This window comes from Halichoeres trimaculatus, unplaced genomic scaffold (assembly GCF_033239565.1).
Source record: "Halichoeres trimaculatus isolate MK-OKI-2021-1 unplaced genomic scaffold, fHalTri1.1 fHalTri1_scaffold_19, whole genome shotgun sequence".
NCBI lineage: Eukaryota > Metazoa > Chordata > Actinopteri > Labriformes > Labridae > Halichoeres > Halichoeres trimaculatus.
The window spans coordinates 9715838-9743356 of NW_027437197.1; the positions used below are offsets into that span (position 1 = coordinate 9715838).

General features: G+C 40.5%; 1 long non-coding RNA gene across 1 annotated transcript in view; it reads right to left on the minus strand.

Moving 5' to 3' along the window:
• Window positions 1-301: 301 nt before the first annotated feature.
• The window catches only part of LOC141808880 (uncharacterized), a 57978-nt gene continuing 30760 nt past the window's right edge, over window positions 302-27519 (minus strand). The window contains exons 3-4 of the long non-coding RNA XR_012599935.1: window positions 1875-1941; window positions 302-758 (exon numbers count right to left, since the gene is read on the minus strand). This is a non-coding gene — a long non-coding RNA (uncharacterized LOC141808880). The remainder of the gene's footprint in view (window positions 759-1874; window positions 1942-27519) is intronic.

Here is a 27519-nt window from a genome sequence, read left to right on the forward strand (position 1 = left end):
ATTAAGGAACAATGTGTGTTCCCTGTAATGGAATTTACTGGGTAATAAAACCCACAGGGGGTCCTTCCAGCTCCACTATTTGTTCTGAGGCTGTATCGAAATATGAAGCAGCAATGTTGGAAGAATTGTGGAGCCCACCTATAGACTGACAGTGGGAGAGCAGCCAGGCCTTTTAAGGTCTGCCCGGGATCACTTGGCCCCGTTCTGATCTCGAACACATGGTTCAGGGCACATGCCCATGTGCAAGAGATGATCACAGAGACAAAGACGTGCACGTCATCAAAGTTATTTTGTGCCTACAACATGAGGTCACATGTTTAATGGAGGCTGAGCTCAGCCCCAGCCCTTCCAAACCAAAGCTTTTGAAAAGCCTGCCCCGTCCTGCCATAACTTTAGTAAGATTTCAAATTCTGATGATGATACTGATGATGATTAACAGGAGGTGAAGTCGAGGGTGGGAGCAGGGAAGTTGGTCATTTCAATCCCTTCCTTCCATCTGTATTCTTGGCTGCTCTTCTGTTATGGTTAGACGAGGAGGAGGGGTTGGAATTGTCACCTTTTCTTTCTGATTAAAGTCCATCTTCCTTCCCACAGCTGGACGTGCAAAGGTCTTCCCATCAGCCAGCAGCTGGGTCTGTCAGCCAATCAGGCACCTGCATGATTACCAACAGCTGGAAAAGTAAAGCAGACTGGGTGGAGAGGGTCAGGAGGAGGGGCGGCAGAGGCTTCTGGTGGCGGTCAGGGAATGGGGCCAAAGGCTGCTGAGGAAGGAAGGAAGGAAGGAAGGAAGAGAAGGAGGGAGGCAGTGTAGAGTGCAGGTTTGCGTTAAAATAACAGGGAGGAGGAAAAAGAGTCAAATGAGGAAAACAGTGATGTCAAAATGAGTTAGGTGGGGAACGGGAGTGCTTTGGGGGAGAACGTTGTCTATTTCTAATCTATCATTTTTGTATCCTATGTGACAACACTTTATTGGAGCACTGATAGGGCCCTTGGTGAATAAAGGATCATTTTATACTTTTCATAATAAAACTGACATGTTTTCATTGCAGATGTCCTTTATCAACTTGTAGATGATTGTGTAAGGTTGTGTATTTAAGGGGACGAGGGACCCACAGGGGACCTTTTAACTGTAATTCAGGACCTGACCTGACAAAAGTATTTTCCCTCTGCAGTGCTTCTTCTGTCTTTGACTCAAATGAAAGAAAGGAATGCACAACGATGATTTTACTTGTCATAACTTTGCAGAGCCATTGAGATAATGATAAAAATGTAAACGTAGAGACACCCCATGACAAACTGTCTATCCATTGTATTTTCTAACAAGGTATGTTGAATATTTAGTTTATTTTCCCTTAGCTATGAGTGATATCATCAGCTACCCTGATAGAATATGCATTTTATACCATTTCAGGCCCAATTTCCTTCAGGCTTTAAGAACTTAGCTGCAACAACTTGGACTCTTCTCATGAACGTACAGCCTGTCTCTGTTTGAAACCGTCAGATTTTTTCAAATTATATCTGAGTCATGTTGGGCCTCCATGCATGTCAACAGCACAAGAGGTGAACTTTATTTGAAAAGGGTGATGTGGTTTCTGCATTCATAGCCTGGGTGATTTGGAAATATGAAACGCATGAACTCCAAGTAGCCTTAGGAAGCTAATTGCTTCTGCCATCCTCTAATATTCCTCCTCCTGTTCTTTTTTGCTGCAGAATGATGTGAGGCCGAGTGTCCCCGTGACCTCTCACAAATTGTGTTTCCTTGCAGTGCATGACAAACATAACATGTTTGCTTTAATTTCAAGTTCTAAGGCATAACGTAGTAAGTGTTTTAATGACACTGCTCTGGGTTGTCAAACTGAGGGCAGGACTCTCACCTCTCAGTGGCTTTCTGAGCCGCCTCGGTTTGATTGCGCTTCCTCTGCACAGCTCTGAAATCCACCCCTGTTATGAAGACATTCATCACTCTTACATAAATGGCTTTAAAGTTTTCCAACAGGGAATTGAGCTCTTATAAGTACAATGAAGTCAAAGAACATTAAAGAGAATGATCTAAATCCATCACTTCTGCTACTCTCCGCCCTTCTGCCTTATAGGCAAAGGATCCAGTCAGGAAAGTTTATGTCGTAGCACCTTTCACTCAGCAAGATCTCACAGTGCTGCACAGATGGTCAGCCCCTCCTGCACATAAAGACATGATGACTTTTCTTTCTTGGCAGCTATTGTTATTTACCCTTTGATGTCAATAAGTTGCTCTTTTAAGTTTCTTTGTTCTCTTCCCCAAAGCTAAACCTCTATGTCAACGTTTCAGAAGAAGTTGCACTCAAATGAGACTGGAGCTACACTCATGGTTTCTGTTCTGATCTCGACCAAAAAGTGGTCCACGAAAGGAAAACTGATGAAGCAATGACACGGTCATGGTCAGCCAAGGCTCACTGATCCTTGGGGGGGTCAAAGATTGGCCCATGTTGTCTGATTAAATAGAAGACAGGATCCCAGGAAAGGTCTCTGAGCAGACATTACCATTTGAATTTGCTGTGCAGGCTTTAAGAGTTCTCAAACTAATCCTGCTTTAGCGCTAAAACAACAGACACATGGGCATCAGAAGACCCTAATTTTAAGATGCTTAAGACATGGGCTGTTTCCAAATCGCCTACTACACTAGCAGCGCATAGTTTTCCAGTATGTAGTAGGCAGTATGCAAAAAGTTGCAGTATGCCAAGGATTATAACTACAACACAACTACATAAACCAACGGTCCCCAACCTTTTTTGTTCCACAGACCAGTTTAATGTCAGACAGTAATTTCACAGACCTGCTATTCTTACTCCAGTCTTCTTACTGACTACTACTTACCTTCCTGACTCTTTTACCCTGTCGAAAGAAACTTTCCAAAGATGTTTGTTTTTTATCCATTTTGCTAGCCTGAGGGGTTAGATGTCAAGAATGAGTCATAGATGTGTATGACGGAGAGAATCTGGTCATTTTTCAAAATAAAACATTGATCAATTTCAGAATCAGATAATAAATCAAACTGAAATAATGTAAGTTGAATATTTTTTATGTGCAGCCCGGTACCAATTATCTCACAGACTGGTACAGGTCCATGGCCCAGGGGTGGGGACCACTGGGTTAGATGATCCATGATATAGAAATGAAGTGATGAGAAAGAAACACCAGTAAATCTTGTTATTTCTAGTTGTAAAAGAGGTGTTTACTTCTATAAATTCATCAAAGCCCATATAAACCAACAGTTACCATTTTCTTAACCAAATGTGGATCATAGGAAAGTGGTTTCCCATCAGCTGTAAAAATAAAAAAGTCAATCCCTTCTAAATTTTTTTGAAATAAACAATATTTTGGTGTAAGATTAAAAATCAAATATGACGTTTTTGCTGTGATATGATTAAAAAAATAACTAAGATGTCACAAGCTGTAGCTTAAAACCAGAGTAGCATACTACAAAACAGACCCAACAGAATGGTCATACTACATATGACATGCAAAAGCAGTAGGCAGTATGCAGTGTCTACTACATACTACATTCACACGTAGTATGTAGTATGCGGTTTGGAAAGCAGCCATGGTCTTCCCCAGGGCTTGATTCAGTGACCTGCTAGACAATCAAGTCTGACCACTGGAGGCCTCACCCATAGACTGTATAAAACATGGACATAGTCTCCCTACCTGTCTGTTTCTGAAACAGAAAGTGAAGCACATTGGCTATCACAGCCATATTGGAAGTGGCAAGGGCTTTGCGTACAGCCACAGGGCCCCAGTCAGTCTCGTGACCTGAGCTGAGCCTCTGATTGGGCGAGGTTGTGATCTTAATATCTTCCGAACTGCCGAGTTAGAAAAATATTTTAGCACTTCTTCATTGCCCCATTTTCTTAGACTGGAGGTTGCCACTTGGCCTCACCTCACAAATTCACAGACATTTCATGGAAAGCCTGATGTGTTTTATTCTAAAAGTTATATCTAACATTTGTATGAGATGCTGAAGGCTGGGGTAAAGGTGCAGTATCTAAAGCCTTTGGCATCAGAGCAGAGTGGAGTATTAACGCCCATAAATAATAAAACAGGTTTCTTGCAAACTGACATGATCAGGTGATAAATTAAAAAATTGTGACACATCCTGCTGTTATCTGATCCACCTATCCATCCATCCATCCATCCGTCGGTGGCTGCACAAGCAAACAGCTGAAGCATCCCTGGGTTATGTGCACACATGCTGCAGGTGTTTGTGATGACAAAGGAGACACGCAACATAGACATTAAAACAGTGGCACTTCCTGTCATCATTTCAGGAAAGCCAAAGTGCCTGAAGGGGCATAAACCTTTCAAGCTGAGCTGTTGTTCTGGGACATGCAGCATGAGGGTGAGATGAAAGCGTTACAGAGGGGAAGAGGACACAGTGGCAGCACTGCAGCCTGTTTTTGCTGTATAAATCTAATCTGGATGTAAACACAGCTGCTGTTGAGGAGCTCATGCATGGCCCATATACCAGCTGGCTGTGTGAAATGAACTCTGACCCAGCAGTGGGCCTTCTTCTGGTGAGAAATACACCGCTTTACCCATGAGAGTGAATTCCTCCCACCGGGTGTAGCATGTCATTCCAAAGGGGACAAGCTTTGTCTGTGAGGCAATCGATTCTGTCTGCTGTGCCTCTTCCTCAGCACACATCCACTCACATGGCACACAAACATATCTGTATATGCACGGTCCCTCCCACTCGAGCACATGCAAGCCATAGAGTGAAATATTCATATTCTCTCAGTCCCCATCAGCCTCCTAAATCAGACCATCTGGCCTCAGAGCATATAGCATGCTGCTAGGTGAACAAAGCAAGGCCATTACTGTAGGAGAGAAAGAAGTGTGAGAGATGGCAGAAAAGATGGGAAAAGAGGGGAGAAAGTAGGGCCATGCAATTTTAAAGACAGTCCTAACACTGCTCAGCGTTTTCTTTTTTACCCCTTTCGCCATGGCGTCTGCCACGGGTGACTGAATCAGGTAACTTTTTCTCAGCTGTCGAGGATGACATCATCCCCCAGTGAAAAGAATGACTCACAAGCTCAGAGCCGAACGCCATCCCCCCTGGAAGAAACATGGCATAACATGTGCAATTCTCCTCTTATTTCAGGCCACGCATGATGGAGGCATGTAAGTAACACAGATCAAGTAGAGATAACGTGGAGAAAAGGCACAAAAGGTGGAGGAGGAAATAAAAATAAAAGATAAGGGAGATAACGATGAGGTAGTCAGAGGAAGGAAGGGTGGAAAAATGCTTCCAAAAGGTGTAATAATAAAAAGAATAAGAGGGAAAAAGCCAAGAGGAAAGATGAAAGGACGGTTATTGGGTTTTCCCACGACGCTTCAACTTATAAAACCTGAGAAAGACAACTGTGTGGTGAACATGAGGGCAGCTCACAGCGAGATCCGGAATATCCAAACACGGCAAGGACAGCCTGACATCCAAAACAAATCCAGCACACAATCCTACCGCAGCATTGTGGAGGGAAGGAGAGACAGAGAGCAGGAGAAAGAGAGAACACCGCTGAAAAGATAAACCCTCAGAAGTTTCATAAATGTTTTCTTTTCCCAATTGTTGTGTCTCTTTGGCAAGTGCCTCCACTGGATCTGTTGTTTCATGTTGTTTGTGTAGAGCGATGCTGAGCAAACACCGCGTCTAATCTAAAAACACAGATGTTTGACAGGAAACTTAATAATGTGGCCACTTCATGCCTACCTTCCCAGAAATCTGGGTTTATCTTGTGTTAAATTCAAAAGAACCAAACCGTGCTGGAAGTTGGAGCATTATGGATGTGAATAAATAAATGGCTAATTAGTTTAGCTCAGCCTGCATGGAAAATCCCAGATCCCAGCATGGCTGAAGCACACAATCTAAACAACGCAGAGCCCAACTCTGCTTCTGATTGATTATGGAAAATAATAATATGCTACATTTTATGGTTACTGATGGAAAAGTATTAGTTGTGGAGGTAACACCTCACTCCTTCATGTGTGTATATCAGAGGTGTGCAGGCAGGCTGTCTCACGCTGGATTACAGCTCTGTCTTCAGGCTGGATTGGCAGCTGCTCTGGATAAAAAGTTGCTGTTGGAGTCTGAGAAGAAACCAAAAGAGAATCAATTTTCTAGATTGACACTTTTATTTGATATCACCTACAACTCTTAAAGTTTCCACTCCAAAGCAGACCTCGGAGATAGCAGTTGTGTGTTTTTAAGGAAGCAAATAAAAGGAAGAAATTGGACAGATGTGGCGCTCTGTGTTGAAACAGCTGAGTATCATTCTGTCCACATCAAGGAAAATAAAATCAGATATGGTGTAAGATGAGCTGAGCTGGAATCTGTGGGTTGATCTCCTACCAACATAACAGTATAAAGTGTATCAGGTTACACAGCTGGGGGGAAACAATAACCTGAAGCTCTGCATTTAGTTTCTGGGGATTTATTTACTTGCAGTGACTCCCCTCGTCCTCTGCAGTACTTCTGGTTCCTGGGGAGGTATGAGCCATACTGAGTAACATGCTGTTTGTTGTATCTGGCTTGAGATTAATTTTTTTAGCTTTACTCCAGAACGGCTGCTAAGGGGATGTGCTTGTGTTGTGAAGCGCTGAAGGTACGTTTTTATTTGGTGGTGAGCTCTGAAAATGATGCCACCGTGGGGTAATGATCTAAAGTTGCCCTTAGTTAAAGCTAACTTTTCTTTCTGTGAGTTAATACTTCACTCCCAAGGGGCAACATCGGGTTATTTAAAATGAAGCCTAAATTCACTCACCGCTAAACCACCAAGTTGGAAAAAAATTCACTCACCGTACAGTGTGTGCTGATAGTGAAATCAGCATTTCAGACCCAAGCAGTTTTTGAACTAGGCTGTAAATATGCTTTTTTATGCTGTAAAAGTCTGTTTTTATAGCTGGGTGCGAATGTGACTTCTGGTCTTTCTGCAGCCAGCCTCAAGCGGATTCTCAGTGAACAGCGACTTTTAGCACTTCTGCATAGGCTTCATTTTTACTAACTGGATGTTACCCCTTGGAAGTGAAGTATTAACTCACAGAAAGAAAAGTTGACCCTTGAAGTTATGCCCATGTTGTATACAGTCTATGTTTGCTTCTCCTTTTGATAATCTCAATGTATTTGTTGAATTGAATTTTGCCATTTTTGCATGAGGGTATTTTGATTAAAACTGCCCAGTTATATGGTTTCACTTGATCTTTTAAAGCACTGAGTGGTGTTTATCTGAGATGAATGTTTATGTGATGTTTATCTGAATGTTTATCACAGATTTACAATGAGTAAAATGAGTAATAAACAGGATAGGATTTAGTGTTCATCAATGAATATTATGAGTGGGATCAGCAAAGAGCAAAGACATTTTTGTCATCAAGGGTCAACAAAAATCAACAAAAACCCAGGAGCTTTGAGTTGCACACAAGAATCTGTCTCCCTGGAGGGAACCCTGTGGGTTACATGGGGATGTAATACACGCTGGCAGCATGTACAGCTGTTCTGCTGACTGACTGAAAAAGGCTTTCTTATTTTCAGCTTGAAATATAATTCAGATTCCGATTCATCAAACTGTCCTGATAAGACCTGGAAGAAGTAGGTGCATGTCTTCGGATGATTCTATATGTGATCATCTACATGATTAATTTACAAACTGCCATCAGGTTGGGTTACAGGCTGATCTACGGAAAGTGGAATGCACAAGCGCCATTCAAGTTCTAACACCCTGAAGGCCAAAACACTGCAACTGACAGGAGCTTTACACTCTTATGATTTACGCAGTTTGAGTTGTGCAGTGCCCAAGAGACACGAGATGATGGGATCGCTTTACCAAGAAGGAGCAAAAAGGGTGACGAAGAGGGCAAGGCCCACCGTAAAACTAAAGAGGGAGAAACTCATATGAGACCACACAGTTTGACCTAAGGGTGACCTCTAAGTTCCTGAGGCCTCCAACCACATGAACGGCACTGATTCAGGGCTAGGATTACTCATAGTTAAGAAAGATACCAATCCCAACACCACACAAATTATTTCATTCTGAGTCGGACCCGTTGGATCATCTTGTTTCAGAAAATGAGGGCAATAAGGGTTGGATGACTAGGCCCCTCATGAGCTGAGATTAGGCCTCTTTCTTCATGCTTGCTGAAAATTGCTCAGCCTCCACACAAACAGGTTTGGTGTTATAGCTCATCTTGCTCAGGGAAGGAGGTGGGAATAAACTTTCCAAAAGGCAGATGAAGAGGGCATGTGGTTTGCGGTTCTCCAAGGAGGGAACGATCTGTTTGTGCCAGCTCCACATTTCTTAATGTAAAGTTTGGGTTTCAGGTTACCTCACAAGGTGAGAAGAGGTTCTGTAATTCAAATCTCTTGGACACGCTGCACTTATTTGAAGAAACCAACACCCCTTACTTTTTATCCTTCTGGGTTAAAATTGTAATAAACGGGCTCACATTGCTCCACTTTCATCAATCAACTTTATTACCGTGAAGGTTCATGACCGGGCTAATGAAAGCGTAATAATGTGGTTTGCTGTGAATACTCATGAACCAAACCAAGGTCTATTCCTCACAGTGATGTTAAAGATCCCCCATTTTCACTTTCAGTAAGTTCTGGAAAAGTTAACACACTGTTCAAAAACTGCTGAGCAAAGGTTGAGCCTTGAATCTGGATATGATCAATGGACTCTAAGGGAGAATTTAGATATTACACTGAAGTTTTAAAGTCTGTAGATACTTCTAAATCCATTTGCTAAGCTCTTGGGGATCAGAAACTTAGAACTTTCTGCTGAACACAGGTCGGCAGTGGAGCATGTCCAGATAGATGGCCTGGGGTGGTATGGGTCGTATTAGCTGCTGTCTCTTTAGGGCTCTCCACTCCACAAACCCCCTTCCCTCTGATTGGCCAGCCCTGTCGAGGCCTGTCAGGGGGCTGAGATATAGGGGTTTGAAGCTTGCCCCTCAAGTGTGTCATGACCCTGTTGGGAGATCCTTATGGGAAGACCTCATCACTTTAAAAAGTCTCATGAAGATCTGATACTATTTCTAAAACAAATGGTTTTGAGCAGTTTATGAACAGATCCAGGGATTTCTACAACGTATGGAAAATTTGCAGTTCAGTATGGAAATCCAGCATTACTGTAAAAATATGTTTTAAATATGGGAAAGTGTAACATTTCGGGATATAGAATTAGTTCCAGTGCTTGAGTGTTCATCTAAGTTAACAAACATCTAAAATGCCTTGCCTCTAGCCACAGGTCAAATAGACTCCATGTATCATGACATGATATATCGACTATTTATGCAACACAACATGTGAAAACATCATGAACAAAATTGTTTGGATTCTCAAAACTGGAGCGAGATATGGCCACTGTCTTGTGCAACCAGTAACCTTCCACGAGGTTCAAGACTTCAGAGCTGCCTTTTTAAAAATGAGCCAGTCCAAGTGGGTCTGGATGAAATATATAACAGTGCTAATGCCCAAAACCACAATCCATTTCCCGAGTGAGAGCCTGCACTGGAGTATGGCTTATGCAGTGAAAGTACTTATTTTCTGATTTATTCATCTTGGAACATTTCTCCTCCCTGTACACAGTGTAACAAGAAGAACAGAGCGTTTAAATGAGGATTTAGCTCCCTGGCTAGAAAATGCAGCTTTTCTCACAGCTGAAAAAACAACTTAAAATTAGTCCGGTTGAATGATAATGGTGTGAAGCAATGGCTGAAAGGTTAAACTCTCTTTTGTCATCCTTCAATTATGATGAGTGGTTCCATAACACATTACAGACAGCGGGATGTTGATGTAGCAGTGAAATTAAGAATCTTTAATTATGCCCTCTGAGGCACAAAGGATTAGCACATGGATTAGCCTTCTCCAGGAACAGTTTGATGGATTTTTAAGGAGACAGGACAACTTTTTGAGCAATACAGTTATCCAGGAGAGAATGACCCACTGATGGCGATTAGATGCACAACATTTGTCTCCTCTATGACAACTGTACAGAAGGTCAAAAGTGAAAGGTTCTAAAAAAGTGAAATATACATTAAAAACATTATGTACACACCTCAACCAAGGCAATAAATCAACTGAGAGGTTTAATTCATTTATAATCTGTCACTACTTGGTGATGTCACCACCTAATGGCCATTAGATGGAATGCAGGTTTATATTACAAATGCACATTAAAACTATAGGCTAATTCTTCTTTTAACATCTAGTCAATAGTGATATGTTTCATAAACCAATACAAAATAATTGTGAAAGGGGCTGTGAGGAGTTTGAAAGTGATCTTGAAAAAGTCTCCTTTCTAGATTTATGCCTGTTTGTAATCAACACTTCAAAAGGAGATTATCAGTGTCAATATCGCTGGTTACAGGTTGTTTTTAGTTCTACTTCTTCGCTTCCAGTTTGGGTCCTTCAGGACCAGATTGATCAACGGCATGTCTAGGACTCTATGACAACACTATTGAGAAAAAATATAAAACACAGAGATCTGTGTTTTTTTCTGCTAAAAACGATTTCTGTGATTGATTTTGTAGTGGTGGTGGACACAGGAGCCTTACTGTCAGACAGAAAAAGGACAGAAAAGCAGAAGAAAGCTAAAGGCTAACACAGGGGGTAAGCTGTTTATGATAATGTTCATTTCAACCCACAGTCAGCAGTTATTCTGCAGTGGTCCGTTCAAACTTGAGAGTCTATCAATAAAATTAAGAGTGAGGTTACGTTAGCTCTGCTTGGTAGATGACTGGCAGGACATAGCTTACTAATGTTACACATTACAGACTTGTCTTAGGGCACTGGGCTGTCAGCTGTGCTAAATATGAATGGCTACTAAGCTACTTACAAAGTGACAGTGTTTACTTGTTGTCACATTAGCCTACAGATACGTCGGAGCATAGGGCGGCTGATGTCGCTAACATAAAGCCAGCTTGATGTCACTTTCCAAACCGTAATGCTACGTAACAGTACTGATAAGTCCCTTACCTCAGCACGTTGTATCCAGTAAAAAGTTGTCATGAACAAAAAGAATTTGTGTCCATCTGATTTCCATCTAATTCCAAAACAAACACACGCCTCACGAAAAGTAATTTATGACAGTGTGCAGAGACTCTAGGCCTCAAGGTGGCGAGGGAGTGCAACTAAAGCAAATCCTCCTCATCCATACTGACCATACAATAATGGATGGTTTGCTCCGTGTAATCATACAAACATTGATAACCTGAGTTAAAAAGGCTGAAAATCTGAAAAAGTGGGACCAGCCTCTCTTCAGAGTCTGCTGTTTAAGTGTTGATATTCAATCACATCAAGAGACAGCTGTCACTCACAGCTAGGCGGATGAAAGATGAAGAGACACAGCGACAGTCTACAACAGCATGAGGTAAAAGGAGACCAAGTATTCAGCAACTCAGGCAGGTTTATGATCCATGCAGCAGAGATACTAAAACACTATTAGGCTGCCAGGAACATGATGTCACAGAGTGTAATGTCTGAAGATGCTAAACCCCAAAAGATCGCTAAAGTGCTCACAGCTAGAATCATAATCTCTTCCAAGAGATTGCAAAGAGACTGAGCTCACACTGGAGAATGTCCAGCTAAAAGGCTGGGAGATCAACATAAAGACTACATAAGGGTTATCTCTTTTATGAGTAATTTCTTCAGATGCAGAGAAAATAGACAGAAGCGATAGTTGCATAACTCATGGTTACTATCAGCGTCTGAAACAGTCTTTCTAAATTTGCCCCTCTGTTATTTTTTTCGAGTTGTGCTGCACGTTTTCAGTGATACTGCCAGCAAATGACACAGCTACGGCCTGCTGACATGCCTCTGACCTCACAGTGGGAGAGGATGTAGATGAGCAAAGGAAGAAGAAACACAGCCACCGCCCACTCTCAGGCTTCCGCTGAGCAGCAGGACAGTTGTCAAGCATCCAAGAGTCTGTCATTCAACCTCACAACAACTCTGTTTTCATGTTGAGCTGTCTGGGTTAAAGGTTAAGATCAGTTCTAGATATTCTGTTCAAGTCATTAAGCAAGCATTTAGGCTGAGGTACATCTCTGGATGATTAAAACACAAGCCCAGGCCACAAAAATGCAACATACTTGCTTTAAGGCTTGATGGCAAATCTTTCCGGCATTTATTAGGTATATTTTCTTCACCAGACATTCTTTTACAATGCAGATTTACAGCTGATGACAGTCCAGTAATCCAACTCGTATATCTGAAAATTAAAACAAAGGTTAACACACTCATTATCTAAAAGCGCAGAAGAAATTACCATCATAAATCAAAGGAGGGATTCCCAGAACTATGAAAATAAGGTAGTAAAGGAATATATTGAGCAATAACTCCTACAAAAAATGTAATTTTGGATCACTTTTGGTTGTACATTTTTTTGCAAAGGAACAGGCAGTCTTAGACCAAACAAGAAAACGGAGCAGTGCCAGAAGAGTAGTCGAAGTGTTGCAATGCTACCAATTTAAAAACCCTTAATTGCACGCTTGGGATGTGAAAACAAAGAAACCTTCATTTAGCATTGCACTCACTCATGAAAAGACCTTGAGAACCTTTTCTGCAAACTTGACACAGGAGCTGTGTGATGTCTACTGTTGTGGATTAAACATTTGCTGCTTTGTGGTTTTCCCTCCAAAATACACTTGACTCCTCTCCAGGAGATGGTGGAAGACTGTTCCCTGTGGACCTTTGATGGAAATTGATCTTGGCACATGTTTGAAAGCCTTGCTTCAGAGGTACGTCATTTACACACATGCTCACTTTGTGTCTGTGAGAACATGCTCTCTGCTGTTCATGTGAATGCTGTAATAGGCCTGGGAACATAGAGGCGTCTGCCTGAACTCCGCGCGCTCCTAAGCAACCGTATCAAAGTAAACTGAAACACGCTGGCACTCAGTTACCAACGGAGCATGAGAACAATTTATTTCCAGCCTGTTGTACTGGAGAAAGTTTGACCTGTTCTTCCTGAGGCTTGTGTTTATAACCATTCTGACAAGGGTGGACAACTGGCTGCTGGGGGCAGGAAGAAAAGGCTCAGGATGTCTCTATCTTGCTGTCTGAAATGGTGATGACAACGAGATTGTGATGTGGTTTATCATTTGCACTGGGATCTATAAATTTTGGCCTGTAACTGAAGCTTTTTTATCCACCTTCTTAATAGGAGAATTAAAATATCTCTTCAATGTGTAGTTTAGATCCTTTTGGTGACTTCTAGATGATATGTGATCTTTCTGTCTCCAAAAGTATCAATAGCACCCTGCAAAATGATTACTACTGTGACACCAGTCAAAGTGCCTGTCACTGAATGTTCATTGTTTTTCTGATTGAGTGAAGTAGGGGGCTTGGCTTAGCCATAGGTCAACTCCAAGTGGCAACCCTCCAATGTAAAAATATAAGACAATGCAGAAGTGCTAAAATCTGCAGTTTCTCAAGTGTCTGCTTGAGGCTGGCTCCAGAAGTACCTAAACTCACAGACACACCAAACCGAAAAAAGAAATATTTTCACAACAGTAATAAACATATTGATAGCCTGGTACAAAAAAAACAAACAAACAAACAAAAAAACCTGTTTCCCATAAATTCACTATTGTTGCACACTGTACCAGGCTGAAATTAGGAAAAAGTAAATAAAATAAAAAAATAATACAAAAATAAATAAATGAATATAAATAAATAAATGAATATAAATAAATAAATGAATAAAAATAAAAATAAATAGATAAAAAAAAATGCACTCAGGTGACTTCCAGAGTGTGTGATTCAAAAAATGTATCCCATAAATTCAACATCATCACACACTGTACTTGGGTGAATCTTTTTTCTAAGATCTGAAATCAGGAAAAAAATAAAAAATATATAAAAAAATAAAAATGAATAAATAAACAAATAAATAGATAAATACAAAAAAGGAAAAAAAAAATATTCAGGTGTCTTCCATAGTGTGTGATTCTGATGGGCAAAAAAAAGGTAACCAGAGTGTTTCTTAAAAATCAACCACTTTCCATCACAGAGAGGTAGATCTCTCTGAACTCTGTTTTGTCAATCATCGGCTCAGTCATCATGCAGAAACAACACAACAGGTGTTGAGTTGTTTTCAGTAACTGTAGAGAAAATGATAAATAGGTGGGTAAGGTGGAGAAAATTTGATTCTTAGAAGTTTCCTTTGTTTTCTCTGAGGGGGAGGACATTACTCAATCTCTTGCCCCGCCCAAGTTTCCCCAGCTGACTCCAACCGATACTGTTTTTTGGGAAAGAATTTGATCTCAGTGGGAGTTCCTCTGTTTTGCTTAGGGCTTAATGGTTTCACAGGTTTAGCTGAAACCTATTTATGGTGTCAAACTTGACAAATTACTCTCAGGATTTTTTCCAATGTCAAATATCAGCCCACTTGTTACTGGCATGTCCAAAACTCTGACTGGGCACGCCCCTCGCTGCATTCCCCACCCTGTCACAGTGTCTCAAAAAATTCATGGTTGAAATACAGGACAGGCACTGAATGTTATCTTAATGTCTTAGTATTACCTTCTCACCTTATAGAGGAAGCAGCCGCCTGACAGAATCCAGCCAGAAAGTTCAGAGTTGAGGTACAAACAGTTCTGGTCTCACTGCAGGAGCTGTGCTCTGGTCCAGCTGTGCTGCTGTGTTTGAGGGCTGGGAGCACTGCAAGCACGTCCAAAAGAGTATCAGACAAAAGAGCACTCCCTCCTAACCTCTCCAGGGGGAACGTCAGATGATTTGACGAGGTGTGTAAGCCATCACACACCCTGCTGACAGGCCAGTCAGTTCCAGCACTGTGTGTGTGTCTGTGAGGAGACCTTGTTACTTCTGCTTATCAACACAGATCAAATCCATGATTCATATCCAGGATGAGTTTGAACCACAGAGCAGATAGAGTGCAGCATGAACATTCGCACAAGTAGACACCTCTCTGTCTGACTTCAGGCTGGACTACACTGTCAGGGTTTCAGATATTTGACATCAGTTCAAGCTCATCCGTTCCTTTTTAGGCCAGACACTAAGATAAGTAGGCATTTGTACATGAACTTTAATTTTGCTTGTGGTTTTGCAGAATTTATTAGTCACACATAATTACCTTAAATGCTTGCTTCAGGCTAAGCTGTCACTGAAATGAGATGTATGAGGTTTCTGGTTTGAATGAATAGCTATGAGAATGAAGCTTGAAAATGATTGAGGAGGCAGTGAGGTGGAAGGCTTGAGCTCTGCCAGGTTTTTGTGTGTAATACTGACTGATAGCATCTTATTGGAAGATAAGATACAACCAAATATTGTACTCAGAAATTCTTTTAGTGGACACAGACCCTGAATTTCCGACTTTATCACTGCTCACTTTTGGAAAGTTGAATGGAAAACCAAGATCAGAAATGTTTCCGACTAATCTAGTAAATGAGCAATATAACATTCCTCGTGGTCAAAGTGCAAAGCTGAGTAAGACCCATAATTTAGATATTTATTGTATCAACTTCCCCGCTTCATTCGGAGCAACTATTGTTAGCCCGTTGTGTTTTGTGCAATTTTATCTCCTCATTTGTCCGACACACAAATGCTCTTCCAACAAAAACAGTGACACAAATTGTGGTGTTCCCTTGCTTTGTTCACACGCAGAAGAAAATCAACACACATTTACTCAACAACCGCCTTCAAAAATAAACTAAAACTGCCTCCTGCAACGGGGAATCTGTGCTTCCAGTGTAAGAGCAAAGCTTTGCTGGGTCACTGGTTTCACTGGTCTGCACATGATGAAGGAGCTGACTCAGCACAGCAGCAGCGAGAGAAAAAGTCCCAGCGATGAAAGAGGAGATAAGTGTTTCACCGGGTTGAATGTGTGCTGTTTTGTTGGTCTGATAAATTCCCCTTCACCAAGTATGCTTTTCCTAGAAAGAGCCAAACCACCGCAGAGCAGAAGATATTCCAATCAAAACTACACCACAGCTTCTCCCACTGACTGCACCCTGACACGGTGACACAGCCAAAGAAAGCTCTGCACACTTTGCATCACAGAACTTAATTTACAAAAAAGATGTTGAAATTTTTCCCACTTTGGTGAATAAATCTTATCGGTGAATCCATGGAGCATCAGTGGCACAGGAGCGCAAGTTCTGTCAGCTTTTAATTTGTAGTAGTGATTGTTTTGGACAGATCCTTCCTTGAGTTGACTTGTAAAGTGCAGCCAAAGTTGAGAAAATGTGACTCCCCAGTCAAATGGAAAATCAAATTGCTCATTGCATTATGGTATTGAAGTTCAAACAAGTGGCAACCTACAGTTTTTGGAAAATACAGCAAATGCAGAGGTCAAAGAACTGTAGTTTATCAAGTGTCCACATGCAAATGGTTGCAGAGCCAAGAATCCCCATTACATACCACTTTAAAACTCCTTTTTTTAGCTGCAGAGTTAAACTTTTTTTTACAGCCTGGTACAAAAAAAAGAAAGAAAAAAAAAAGGTTTAATCTATGGATAATGAGTTTATCTGTATGCACTACACAGCAAAAAAAAAAAATAAAAAATAAATAAATCGTATAAAGTGTTTTTTTCTTATTTTAAGTAGAAAATGTCTTTTTAGACTTAGTATAAGCCACATTTCCCTGATCGGTCCAGAATAACATTTTGGGGTCTGAATTGCTTTAACAAGTTAAAAAAAAATGCCATTGGAAAAAAATAAAATGTACTTGTATTAAGACATTTTTCTAGTTTTAAGCAAATTTTTCTTGTTCCATTGGCAGATTTTTTTCTTAGTATGAGCATTACAGACCTAATTTTTGTTAGTTGAATGTGGCTCATTTCAAGTGTAATAAGACAGTTTTTACTTGAAATAAGACAAAAACACTTGATAAGATTTCAGTTTTTCGCAGTGTACACAGGAAGTGAAGCAGTTTAGAACACAATTGTTAAAATCCTTACAAAGGTTACGGGTAATGCACAAATTCATACTCCTTTGGACAGAGAGACATTGAGATCAAGATGGATGGTTGAATGGGATGTAACAGGAAAATGTTTTTTTTTTTTTCTAGTTTCCACAGCTTTGAATCTGAAGACAAGCCAGGACTGTGTAACACTCAGCACCACACCACTGTTCACGCTCTTTTATCATGGCATGTTCAGAAACTCCAAATGGAAACCTGCTCCTGCCTTATTAATTACCAGGAATGCACTCTCGGAGTAGCCCTCCAGAACCTGAGTGCTGAAAAGTATGCCATCAAGAAGCCACAAGGCATGTAGGCTGTTTGTTCTCAGGTCCAAGCATCGTGCCCATGCTCCGGTTTCAGGGGGAAGAGCCAAACTATCTGTGCTCCAAAGGAAGAGGATGTGTAAAAGCGGAGGGGAGAACGGGTGGGGCTCTCTGTCTTTTCGGGAAATGGTCTTTGAACTTCGGTGCACTGTTACAGTTATAAAATTACCCTGTCATAGTTCATGGCATAAGGGGAATTGGGATATAGACATAAGTGAATTTAGCATTTACAGCACAGGGGCACTGAGGGCAGACTGTGTTCATTTGCTGTTCAGTTCTGAGAAAAGGAAGTTACCCAAAGCATGGCAGGATGGTTGCATTCCTGTCTTACACTCACTGCAGAAAGAAAAACAAAAAACAGGAGATGTTGTGAAAATCTACCTGCACTAATGCCATTCTTTAACATTTGATACTAACTTAACTAAGCTTAAATGGTTGGCAAAACCAGAGGATTGCATTAAAAAAATATGGGTTCATCCTGATGGCATTATTATGAATGATACAAGAAAAGTCATATGGCAGTATTCCATTGAAAAGCAGAAAGCCAAAGGAAGAAGTGAAAGGAAATCAAAAAGAAAAGAAAAGGTTTATTTACATTTCAGTACTACTTTTAATAATGTTTAACTCGTCTTTTGAATATGAAATCCATTCCAAAAATCCCCACCTGTTAGATATTAACTGGTTTTCTGTTTCAACTGTTTTTCTTTATCTTGCGGAGACGGACCAACATATTTATGGCAGCAAAGCTTAATAAAGTCATAAATGAATTTCATCACAGGCCTCAGGACAAACACTGAGTCAGCAAGGTCAAGAAGCTGACACGCTTAGTCATCCCCGGCTCTTTGTGTTGCCTGACATTTACAGCAGGCTAGCTGTCCTGGCCACACAGCCTATGCTAGCTCCCCTGCTTTTGTTAACAAGTTATGGCTAAAACACACTGGATGCATCCGCAGTTCGTCTGTGTTGCATTTTGGCAAACAGATCCAACAGGTTTCATTCCAATCAATCTGTCAACTTACACAGGATCTGTTCTGTTTTTTGACGGACGTGTAGCTGTGACGCATAAATCCAATGTAGGGAATATTTTACATTCTATTGTAGGCTGCTAAGGCCTGGAGATGATGCTGGTATAAAATAATGAGGTTTGTCTCTTTCATTGTGTTGGTAGACTTTGGTCATGTACACCAGGTATGGAGCAAGCCTCTGTGGATGTTTAGCTGAGTCAGGCTTTGGGGCCATGCAGGGGTCCTGTTTGGGGTCTGGGCCAAAGCCCAGGTGTGGGCTGTTATTCCCCATCTGGACAACATAACTCAGGTTTTTTGGGCCTGGCAGGGGGTGTGGCACACCAAGCCAGAACACGCATTGCCAAGATTAGCTTTACGATGTAATATTCTGCTGCCCTTGTGTTGTCATGAAACGATTCATACATTAAAAAAATCCCACCATCCCCTTTCAGTTTTCTTCAGTCATTCCCTATAAGGGGGCAAAATGTTGACCTCCAGGGAGACATCTTTACAGCCTGGTTTTCAAAGACAGTTATTCAACAAAGGTGTAAAGCAAACTGCTCAGCTACACCTCTACATTTTCAAGATGACATTTCATGGAAACTTGTCCTAAAAATAGAAACCAGACGTATTGAAGAATCAGACAAACCAACGTCAACATGCTCCAATGACAATCCTTTCTTTTGTTCCAGGCTTTTTACAAAGTATGCACACACTTTCACACCCCACAATTGAAATAGGTGCCATGAGCACACACACACAAACAGAGCTTTTCTCTTTGGGTTGTTACAGCAGTCTAGACAGAGACAAGACGAGGACTCATGGGAATGCTCATTGTAGCACAAATTCAGGTGTCAACAGCAGCTTAAGCGGAGGCTCAGAGGGTAATCAGGAGCCGTGTTTTTGAATTGCTAGATTACTCGCTGTCATTTGAACACTCACGTATCCACAGCTCGCAGCGCTAATGTTCGCTGCTGACGTGATCGCTGCTTTGAACAGGTGCTGATGAAGCTCTTTGGGTCAATCTCGGGGCTGCATCTTTAGAAGTCCAGAGTTGCAAACATTTTGCAGTCTGAGATGAAGTTCAGAGATGCAAACCACGCAATTCCCCTCCGGCGTGGTTAATGCAAATGCTTGATATGAATATCTCTTATTTATTTATGAATACGACTTTCCTTCTGACTGTTTCTGTCTGGAGATTTAAATTATTCATGAATTACGTCACTGGACCTGTGGTTGAGTTACTGTGGAGACTAATGCTAACGTTAACTTGCAGCAAATTTTGCTCCTTGCATCATAAATCTCAAGATGTGCCAAGTGATAACACAAAAAAGTGTTTTTTAGGTTGGATAATAAGTAAAGTCAAGAGTTTTTAATTTTAATACCAGCATGGAAACTAATTTAAGTTCATACGGCAGAATAAGTGAACTGCTCTTTAGCTGCTCTCTAATTAAATCTGTCATTGTGCTGTATCTCAATTAAAGCACACAGACTTAAGAGGCATCTGTTATGCAACATAATGGCACTGTCATACCAAGTAAAAACTCTTTGACTTGTGTTAATTAAAAAGAAGAAGAAGAAAAAACTAACTCTCATGTTTTAAAGAAGGCCTCACTCATTAAAAACGTGCCCCTGTCTGGAACACTGTTGTTTTACTCAAGCTCTTCTCAGAATAAAAATAAAAGTCTTTCATGTACGCAACACCTTGTTAAATCCTCCAGAATCAGGGCTTCTTGAAAACAGACGCTGTATTACTCAGCGTCTCATTTATCAGAGCAGAACAGTTTGGACTACAAGCTCAATTAGGACGTGGCCATGTGTTTAATTGACGGGCTCTGAGGCAGAAAACTGACCGACTAATTGAAGCAGTGGAGCCTAAATTTGTAGGTTCTGACCTCATAAACCCCACAGAAACACACACACACACACACACACACACACACACACACACACACACACACACACACACACACACACACACACACACACACACACACACACACACACACACACACGCTATCACCTTTATCACACGTTGGTGTTACGGCCATGGCTAATTAGTATAAACTGTAAATTTAGTTCCCACTGAACACATAAAACTGCATGTATACTTAATAAAGTCACAGCTCCTTCCAAAGCAGTGAAAACTCAAGTGGGTTGTGTAACATTTAAGGTTAAGTAGTGGAAGGAAACAAACACTGCCAAAGCAGCCAGACATTTCTCATTGGAGATGTTTGCCCATGTTATTCCTGCAGCATTTTGAAAAAAAATTGAAGGAAAGAAACTTAAAACCTTATGTGACAGGATGTGAACTCACAGGGCATTTACAGGTTCTGCTCAAACAGGAGGGAGTCATCACAGGGTAAGGGGATCTGGGAACTCAAGTGACCACCCCGCTTTACTGGCAGTTGTCGAGTGGTTCAAGTCCGCCCAAGCGTTTCAGTGCCCTGCTCAACAGAACGCAGCAAAAGATGTGGATGAGTATTTTAAAAGGTAAACAATGAATGCTGTTAGTCAGAATGAAAATATAAAATCAGGTGTAAAATCATAAAAAAAAAAAATCTATGATCAAAAATATTGGGGTGCTACTTCTACTCTATATGCACTGATGTAAACTCTGGCTCTTCTCAAAAACGTTGACTCTACAGAGAAAACCACACACCACGCCATACAAGTTTTCTCTGGCAGGTTGAAGCAGAGAGCGCTATCTTTAGAACATAGTTTTTTTTTTTTTTTTTTTTTTAAATAAAACACAACATGTACTTGGGCAAGTTCCCCTCAGATCTTTTAAACTCCACACGTTGGTGACATTTTGTTGATTTTAACGGAACATTTTTGAGCGCTCGGTGTGAAGTACGGTTCAATATTCCAGTACGGAAGAGAGCAAAGTGTAAACATAAATTCAGCGCCACAAAATGATTCACGGGCTATTTTTGGTCTATGAATGGAAGGAGATAGGAAGTGAGGAATAGTGAGAGGAATGGGATTGGTTTCATTGGCACCTCAAAAAGCTTCATGGAACACACGGGCAAGATGGAATATGTTCTGTTTGCAGAAATGAATTAGTGCAATTTACTATAAATACACCACTTTTGGTGTTTTTGGCAGTGTGTAAGGAAACAAACCATTAGGAAATACTACCCCAGCTGACCTCTCTTAGACTCATAAGAGTGTTTGTATTAATATTTCCTCAAACGGAAAGGCTGAGGGAAGATTTGCACTTGTGTTTTTCATGTGTCTCGAACTGAAAAATGAGCATGTTAAAAAGGAATTCTTTAAATAATCACAAACTCTTGAGCAGGATGTTCATCTTTTTTTGAACTCGAGCTTGTGTAAAAAACAATCTGCAGCATGGTTTTTCATGTGTTAGTGTGGCCTTCTTGTAGACTAGTATTCAATTTTCCCTCTTTTAGATATTGTGCATCAAAACACTGTAAACCACTAGTTCAGCTATTCTGTTAGTTATTGTGTCATTTACCACTCTTATCTCTCATTTTTCAATTAGATCTGTCAAAAAGAAGATCTGTTCTCAAAATTAGCTAAACAGACAAGCAATAGAGGAAGATTCCTTAAAGAAAACTGAGCCTTCAAAGTAAACTTGGTCACATCGACTAAACCACATCAGGAGGAGGTTGGCGTTATGCAGCAGAAAACTCTACTGCATCTGACTTATCAGCGCAGTGAGAGTTCAGACAACAGGTCAGAGACATCTGCATGAATAAGATTAGATGTTGTTTTTCAGCTGGCAGCTGAACAAGAACTACGAGCCAATGATTGTTAAGCATGAATGAAACAGCTAATAAGCCTATCAGCTAATCCAAGCACGGCTTCAGTTCTCCGCCAAACACAGAGGGACTCTTCATTTTTTCTGACTTCCTTTGACAAAGCCAAAAAAGCCTTTAAATTTATGTTTCGACATCTCTTTAGTTTTTGGCTTTTAGATAATGTAAAGGCCTTAATATTACTCAAACCGACAGCCCACTCAGCAGGTCAAGGAGGGATTTTGATGATGAATTTGAATTCGGTCCACAGAAAGAGAAACACATGTGAGAAAAGTCCCTTTACACAAAAGAGGAAGGAGGATACACAAAAGCATCCTGAACTTTCTGACCAACCCAACTTCCATGGAGAAATAAAACAAAATCACATCAGGTTATCATGTCTAGACTTTCCTCCACTGGGTTGACCTGTCAGGGTTTTTAGATCCAATACCATTTATTTCTAGTTCTTGTTAATTTGTGTGAAAGTATTTTAGCTGATAGAAAGACATCAGATGAGACAGAAACTGCAGCAGATCCAAACTAGCACTCTTTTTAATCAACTAGATTTAACAGTATTAGGTAAAATCACGCCCAACTTCCTGAAAAAGGAACTAAATGTGCTTTGGGTTTGAACCAATAGTGTCAAAACAACAGCATAAAACTTTGGTTTACCTGCTGTCACCTGTTCTGGTTTCTTCCTTTACTGAACCTAAGGGACATATTATTTACTTGGACAGAGCTATGAGCTGTGTCCTGCAACTGTCTGTTGAATTGTAAATGTCTAAATAAGTTAGAATCTCAGATCCGTCGGTACAAAAAAGAATTTGATAATCCGCTTGTTCAACTTTGGACAGACTTATAAACTTCTTGTTCTCCACAAATGTTCAACAGAGTTTTGGAAGCTAAAATAACCCACATCAAACTGACAGCAATCAAAGTGTGTTATTGAATCTGAGTGATCCAATAGATTATGTTACAGTCCTGAATTTTCCAAGCCAATCGATTAACATGTTACAGTTTGAGCCTAGGCTTTTCCAAATGCTCTAATGCTTTCACCCTCTGCCATTTCACTTTGTTTTGAACTTGTGGCGATGAAACGTCAAATAACACAGATCACTGCCACATCAGTCTTCGTTTGAACATTAAAAAAAGACTTCCAAGACTGATTCACTGATTCTGACTGTGAGGAATAAACTTGTGAGCACAAATGCTGGAGCAAAAGCGGCTCACATGTGTATGAAATGTACTCCTGAGGTCAGTGTTGCTATCGTCATCTGATAATGGAAGTTCCAGCCCAGAGTAAAGGCTTCCATCTGTGGTGACTAGAGAACACATTATGATTAATTAATTACAAGAATGATTGAGCCAAATGTTCCCCATGGTGTCAGCTCTTACATCCAACAAAGAGATCCCATGCTACCTTTTCCAAGAAAGAAGATAAGTGCACAAGGCTGCACGTCAAGCGCTGAAGCTCAGAGAAACCATGTGAGCTTTGGCTGCAGACAGGAGCAGGGTGAAAACTGTTAGAGGAAGGTACTGAAAATGTTTTTCAGCTATATGAATTTAATTTTTTTAATGAAATGAATGCTGCACATTTATTTAAAATCTAAAAATCTACTTGGGTTTTGGGTTGTTGTGGAAACTTTTGCTGAATAAGATAATGAAAAGAAGCCCATGAAGCAGAAACCATCTCAAGCTTGGATTCATTCCCTGCTTGGCTTGGCATAATGAAGAAATGGCTGCAGAGAAGAAGAAGAAAGAGAAAGAAACGAGTGTGTGTGTGTGCATACACTCCCAGCATCATTTGTATATAATGTGAAATCTTGTTAAAACAAACTAAAGTCTCAACTTATATATTTATGGTCTATTATTACACAGTTAGCTGGGCTCAGTGACTCTGAGGTGATGTGATGTAGTCAAAGCATAATATACAGTATAATGGAAAATATAATGAATGAAATTTTATATTTGACGAGGTATTTAGATGTTTGATTGTACTGTGTGGAGTATATATTGTTCTAAAGGAGAACCTCAAGTTTTCACAAGTCTTTCTAATTAAAAATAAAAACAACCTTTCGTATGTATGTTGGAGGTAATTGCTTCATTCGGCCATTATGGCCATTAAAGAATGTCTTTCCAAACACGGCTCTGTCGTAAAAGATGGCAGACAGTTTCCAGAGGCCTTGTTCTGTGCACAGAGGGGCTGTGGAGCTGCCTCTGGCCAAGTCAAAGTCAAAAGGTAAATGGGCTTAAAATGCACACACAGGCTGATGATGATTCAGATGTGAGTTTTTGTGTTCTAGGGTTAACTGCATTACTTTTCCCTCCCCAAGTACAGGACAAGAAGTTAGTGGTGGGTTGTAGTCGATGTTCAGGAAGGAGACCTTTTTCCCCACTCTCAAGACTAGAAATTCAAATCCCATGAAGCCTCTAGCTGAACAATATAACTAAGCTTACATGCCAGAGGGCCCACTGGCACTTAGTGCTGTAAACACGAGTGACCCTGGTGCAGCTTGTGTTAACTCTGCAGACCAGCGAGAAACCACGTCATCCAAACAACCAAGGCTTGATTTTGGCTTCCTTCCTTCCTTCCTTTTCGTCAAAATAAGAGCAAAAACTGTCATTGATTACTAATATTCAGTACTATATGTCAGAACATCCATTGAAACACATTGCAACCCAGCTGTCCATGCTACCTTGAGCAAGTTTGGGTTCAGTGTCTAGCTCAAGGAGACATTAGATTGTGTTGGGGTCAAGAAAGAAAGACAGATCTGTAGATCGAAGTGTGTAGGACAGTCTCCCAAATTTAAGGAGGCATTTTTGTACCTCAAGATAGCATTTTGGTATGTTGTGATGGATCTTGTGACCATGGGATTTTGTCTCTAACTGCTTCAACATGACCCTCACTTGATTTTTCACTTTGGTAAACATTATCCTAAGAAGCTTATAACCCCACTGCTCGCTTAAAGTCTTAGGGATTTTTTTGGTAGTTTAAAACCAAGTGATTGCTTACCCCTCATCCTGATCTGGCCTTACCCTCTTGACCCAATATGGTCGCTATTAGCTTGAAGTCACATATTACTCTAGTTACACAACTCCAGGCTGGATTAATGAGGGCTTTACCCCTTTGTCATATACATCCTGCTATACCAAAGCAAAGACTTTCATAGAACAACTGAGTGCACATCTTAGTTTTTAAAAAAAAAATTATTTATTTATTTTAATTCTTATGCGTTTTAATGTATTTTAATGAATACAGACTTTTGCTTATGTTTTAGATATTTTAAGCCATATGTGTTGTTTGTGTTTGTACAGCACTTTGGTCAACTTCGGTTGTTTTAAATGTGCTCTATAAATAAAGTTTGAGTTGAGTTGAGTTGAGAACTGAGAGACTTGTTCTATGTTTCATATTATATCAACAGAGTATATTGGTGATGAATATGAGGAATGGCCAAAGACTGACACAGATAACAATGCAAATAAGGAGACAATACAAATCCTAGAGATCATTTTTGTGAACTGTTTCCTCCTCCTGAAGTTCATAAATGTATTTTGTAAAAGTAAAACTATTGTAATTGTTAAAGGAAAATGAAGTGTCATGTATTTTCCTGAGGCTCTCAATCCCTTCAAACTGAGCCCCAGTCAGAGCCCCATCTGACCTTATGTCCACATACAAACTTTTGGCTGTACACCAATGTTTGGTATAATAACCTGGAAGAAATCCATAAAGTGAAGCATTGAAAATTAAACTGCAATTCGAATTACTGGTACAGATCACAGCATCTGAGTCTTTCTTGTAATTTTCTGGTTGTTTGTAAAGTCGGAAATATATTATTTCAGATATCATTAAGTACAACTACAATAAATACAGGGTCGGTTTTCATGCAGCACCACATCTTTATAAAGAGGGTTTAACTTGGATCCGATAAAGTGACTCTTGGGATCTGAAGGCCTTTGTGCATGTATTTGCTTTCATGGACTTTCTTAAGCCAACAGCTAAAGTAATCCTTTGATTTTGCATGATCATGGTTTGTGGCTGAGTGGCCAGAAGAGCGCTTGAATAAGCTGTATTGTATTTATGTATCAGATACTTTCAAAGCAAACACTTGATACTCAAATTCCTTTCAAGACTCCTTTCAAATATACATGGCTTACAAAGGAATTGGCTCAGGATATGAAACACAAGCTTATTTGAGTAAAGAGAAGTGGAGTCATTAGTGACAGCACTGAATATTAAACACTGAGGGTTTCCTGGAGTGCCGAAATGACTCATAATGTAGTCTGATGCAGAAATGACCAGCCACTCAAGACCTTGTTTCACACACTTTACATCAATTTTACCATCACCGGCTGCAGATATTTCAGGAGATGTTTTTCTTCTCTGCTACATAAGACCGATTGTACTTAACACATAAATCACAGATCTTTAAAGCCCATGGCTTCGAGAACCATAAACCTGCTTTAGTGCCAATGACATCAGGGGCCAGACATTTAATGTACTTGAGACTCTGGCCAAGACGCTCAAACGCCACATAAACAACAAACTCCTCTGAAGTACATCTGGTAGAGCCTGTGCTGGCATGCTTTTTGCCCGTCATACTCACATGGATTAACCGGTGGTTAACTGGTGGTTTGCTTTCACTTAAACAACAAATTACTGTGTCCTTATATACCATATAGCCGCGAGCCGCTGTTCCAGTACCAGTAAGCCTCCATGAAGCAACTCTCAACCACTAATGTGTGTTGATGTCTAAGGTTTTATCTCTTTGGGTTTTCTATATGTTTTTTAAGGCTTCATCTTGATGTTTTGGTGTAATATATAGCACATGCTCAAGTTTAACCGAAGTTATTTGGAAGACCTCTATTTGTTACCCTTCCTGCATTGGTTTGTGCTGTCCACAGTTTTCCATCCTAGATTTATTAAGCTGTAAACACAGGTCAAGTCAACGTTCCCACACATCAAAGCCTCGTCTACTGCTGCCAAGTTGAACTTAGATGGCCCGTCCAGGTCTACAAAGACAGCAGCTCCTTCCCCAAGAGGGAGTGAGGCCGAGTCTGACTCTATAAAAGTAGTCACATATATTGGCTCCATTTCCTGGATACTGTGACACTGCAGGTGGGCTGTGTTGTTGTATGATGGGATTTCCATTAGTCAGTTGGGCCAGAACAGATCTTTTGGGACTTTCCAGGCTCCTGCTCCTCATTCAAAAGTACATTTTATTGATGAAGGCTATGCACAGTATGTGTGTGTATGTGAACCTGTATAAGCAGCATTTTCCCTTTGTTCACATTTTTTTCTAACCATTTTTTAAGGCTTAGTTTGGAAAAATTTAAATCAACAAACAGAATTATATCCATATTGTGAATGTATACGTGCCAGAATAACATATTTTCTTAAAGTGCTGTCTAACCTGTTAGGTCTTCAGTCAGACTGTCTGGTTGTAACATCCCACTGAATAACAGGCAACCAAGGACAG